This window comes from Cynara cardunculus (assembly GCF_001531365.2).
Source record: "Cynara cardunculus var. scolymus isolate 2C chromosome LG 6, CcrdV1, whole genome shotgun sequence".
Taxonomy (NCBI): Eukaryota; Viridiplantae; Streptophyta; class Magnoliopsida; order Asterales; family Asteraceae; genus Cynara; species Cynara cardunculus.
The window spans coordinates 6514983-6518967 of record NC_037533.1 but is presented as its reverse complement, the minus strand read 5'-3'; the positions used below and the strand labels follow the sequence as shown (position 1 = coordinate 6518967).

The following is a 3985-nucleotide window of genomic DNA, read 5'->3' as shown; positions in this document are numbered from 1 at the left end:
AAAATGAAGTTAGTCTACTTCAAATCACACACACAGAAAACAGATTTGAATCTGTCAAGATGAAGCTGTCAAGATCTGCTAGCTTCCAAGAACAGTACAAAAGATGATTTATCCAATGTGTGAGACAACTAAAATCTGTTCATCTAGTGACTTGGGCAATTCAAGCAACAGTGTATTCAACAACTTAACAGGTTCACAGCATGTATATTGAAAGCAAAACAACAAACTGTTTGAAATCAATTCACAAACACAGCAAATTCTTAAAACAAAAACCACCAAATCAAGTCAACACAGTTGTTGTCGTTCTTGTTGCAGTTTCAAAATATAGTTGCTATCTAAACAACACTTAATCCCAAACCTGCTGTGAAAATGGTTGCTGTCAAAATGGTGTATTAAGCAAGACAGTGTATGCTGGTGTACAATACAACACTGTCCTTTAAACTTGCTTATTCAATCAACTTTGCTGCTACTGTTCTTGTTTCATCTCAACACAAACAGCTTCCAAACCAACAAGTCTGATGCTATTGATGAGGAATTAGCAAAAATTTGAATAAATCAAATATCCAGTGAGTACGGACAAAGATTATTTCCCAAACAGAAGAACTATAAATTTGACTGTTGAACAATGAAATTCAAATCCAGACAAGATTTCGATTGATGAGAGAGATTAAATCAAAACACATATGTATGAACTAAGCCCGAAGGAACCTAATCCGGACAGAACAGCACAACATTCAATTCATTACCAATATAGGATTGAACGATTTATGAAACTGGGTAAGTGAAATTAAACGGATTAGAAGTCCACTCAAACTAGTTCGATGCACAACAAGTTCTAAACCGCTCACATATAAACTGTAAACCGGAGGACTTACCTGCTGAATGGATCAGAACCCTAATCCGGTCAAATGGTGACCGGTGTAGATGAACACCGCATGAAATCCGGTCAAGTGATGACCGGTGTAGATGAATACCGCTTGAAACATGTCCGGTGAAAGATGAATACCGCTTGACAAATAAACCTTACCTGAAATTGACCGGTGTACCTCTCCGTTCAAGGAATCCGATTAAACAGTCAGCGGTGAAGATGAATACCACTTGAAGTCCTATAATGTCTTGTGCGGTTTACCTCTTATCTCCATGATGAACAATCCGATTGAGAAACCTTCAATTTCTTCCTCCGTTCAATCAACAGTGTTCAATATTGAAGATGTAGGCGGACTAAGAGTCCGTTCAAAGTTGGGCTAAAAAATGGACTTAAGCCCAAACAAGAGAATTTAAGTGTTGGGAGGGCTTTGGACGGTTTAACAAAATTTAACACAACAAAAAAAATATAAACAGATTAAAACAATCAAAAACATAAAAACAAAAAGAAATTTAAGAGAAATTGGATCAAAAACACTGGTTTTAAAAAAAATTCAAGAACACGAAAAAAAATTGAAAACACAAAAACCGATTGAATCTTGATTAAAATTGATCAAAAAATAAAAGTTTGTGAATAACAAAGATTCACAATGCAATTTCGAGCATTTTTATCATGTTTTTAACGCAAAACACAAGATTTTATGAGAAAATCGGATCAAACAGAAAAAAAAAATCAAAAACACGAAGAACACGAAGAACAAAAAAAAATCAGAAATTAAAAAAAAAACTTATCTCTTTGATTTCTTCAATCTGATTTCTTGCATCCTGCTCTGATACCAATTGTGTGTCCACAATCACCGATCAATTCTTCATATCTTCGTAATCATACATGGCAGATTCTTAGATATTGCATTAAGAACATCAAGAACATTGAGAGAAAAAGTCAACTTGTAAATCTCAGTCAAACTCTCAATTATCAATGTATTATTACAATTAAGCTCCTCTCTTTCTAATTACAAAGACTTAACCATATTTATATGGTCAACCTAACTAAACAAAATCAAAGTCAAACATCTAAAAGGAAAGTCAAACACGCTGACTTTTTACAATTAGACTATATATAAACTTTCAAGACGAATACAATTAATACTGATTTCTCAGTCCTAACAACAATGATCTTATAAATCTCAATCCATGAGACTTGATCGATCTATATGGCCATACAGCTCAGCGACAGGATCAAGGGATAAGGTACGGGATGGCCAACAGAGTGATTGTATGGGGACACTAGTGAATTCATAGCTAAGAATGACTTCCAAATAGCTCTTGAACTAGGAATTGAAAGACCATCCTGCACACCTCCAAATGAAGATTTCTCAGGCTTACAAGAGAAGCGCTCTACATCGGTCCTAACTCAACCAGAACTCGGTTTGGTTTTCAAGAATGAGTATGGAGTTAAAAACTTCTTCAGACTGACTGAGGTCTTCAAGAATTCAACCGATACATTTGAATGGTTTCAGAAAGCCATTCGAGAGAGACTAGGCAGAGTGCATGTGCCAATGAAGGAAGACCAAGAATTGATCCATGGTATCTCCATAGTCGTTCGTTTCAGAGGACTGATGATGCGTTTTTGGAAGATCTATATAATGGAGACCATGAGTGAAATATTTCTTTATGTACTTTCAATTTCTTGTAAGAAATCATCCAACTTTTCGACCAATGAATTTTTTTGGCAAAATGATGTTTTTCTAGACTAGTCTATGTTCTTTATAATTCTTTCATTATTCATGGACTAGTCATTATTTATTTTTTCATTACTTAGGGGGATATTGTTAGTCCTCATCATTCTTATTTGTAAAAGTAATGAAAAAGACACAAGTGTGAAGGTACAGAAGGTCGATGGAAGACTAGCAAGGAAAAATCCTAAGTGTTCAATACAACCAGAGATGCGATGAAGGTCCATATGTGCGATGAACAACGCATCTCCATAACCCCTCTAGTCACCAACACTTGGAGATTTCAACAACAGTTCAACAAGAGATGTTCATTCAAGAAGACTCAAAAACTCATGGTTGAACACGCCTCCTAGAAAACAGCTGGAGATGACAAATCGACAGTTGGATTCTCATTGCTTTATTTAGTTTGATATAGTTTACATATTTCTAGATTGCTATCTTTCCTTAGAAGATTTGCGATATATCTTCCATAGATAGTTATATCCTTACTTAGATTACTAGTATAAATAGTCTTTATATTTCTTGTAATCCTTTACGCTTCCATATCATTAAAAATAAAAAATAGTGAATTCTTTGACACTTCAATTATTCTTTGAATATTCTTGAGTTGTTCATCACTATTTCCATTCATACGATACATTTAGGTTATTCATAACTTGAATAATCGTGTTATTGAGAGATCTGGGATCAACAGTACCAGAGACCCAAGTTAGGAGTTCGCTTCAAGTATCTAAAGATGCGTTTTACAGCTATCAGATGGGATTCCTTAGGTTCATATTGATATCGTGCACATAAGCAAGTAGAATACATGATATATGGTCGACTAGCAATTAGATACAATAGGGAGCCGATCATTCCTCTATAAACGGTTACGTTTACAGGCTTTCCATTTGGATTGTTGTTGAGAGAAAGTGGAGGAGCCATTGAAGTCTTCATAGATGAGCTATTTGATAGGTCAAACTTCTTCAGCATATCACATGTTAAACCCAGATATGACAGTAGAACAGTTTAATGGAATTTAAAAAGAGAATTGTAGAAGAAGATGAATAGAAATCGGTCGCCTCTTTCTTTATTGAATGGAAAATACAATCTCTCAAAAACCCTAATCGACTCTCATGTGATGTTTTTGAATTTGTGTGTTACAAAGTGTTGATAATTCATCTCACTTCTATTTACATGATAACTGAATCCTATAAATAAGGTAACTAAATCCTATAAACAAGGAAATAATCATTATCGAAAATGGGATCAACATCATCCTTCAAGATTTTGAAGATAGTCGTCCAGAGCATAGACCAACCAGAGGATAGACCAACCAGAGGATAGGCCAACTTGAGGATAGACCAACTAGAGGATAGGTCAACCAGAGGATATACCAACCAGAG

General features: G+C 35.0%; 1 long non-coding RNA gene across 1 annotated transcript in view; it reads right to left on the bottom strand.

Moving 5' to 3' along the window:
- The window catches only part of LOC112514826, a 2349-nt gene extending 1101 nt beyond the window's left edge, over positions 1-1248 (bottom strand). The window contains exon 1 of the long non-coding RNA XR_003069436.1: positions 876-1248. This is a non-coding gene — a long non-coding RNA (uncharacterized LOC112514826). The remainder of the gene's footprint in view (positions 1-875) is intronic.
- Between the last annotated feature and the right edge of the window lie 2737 nt (positions 1249-3985).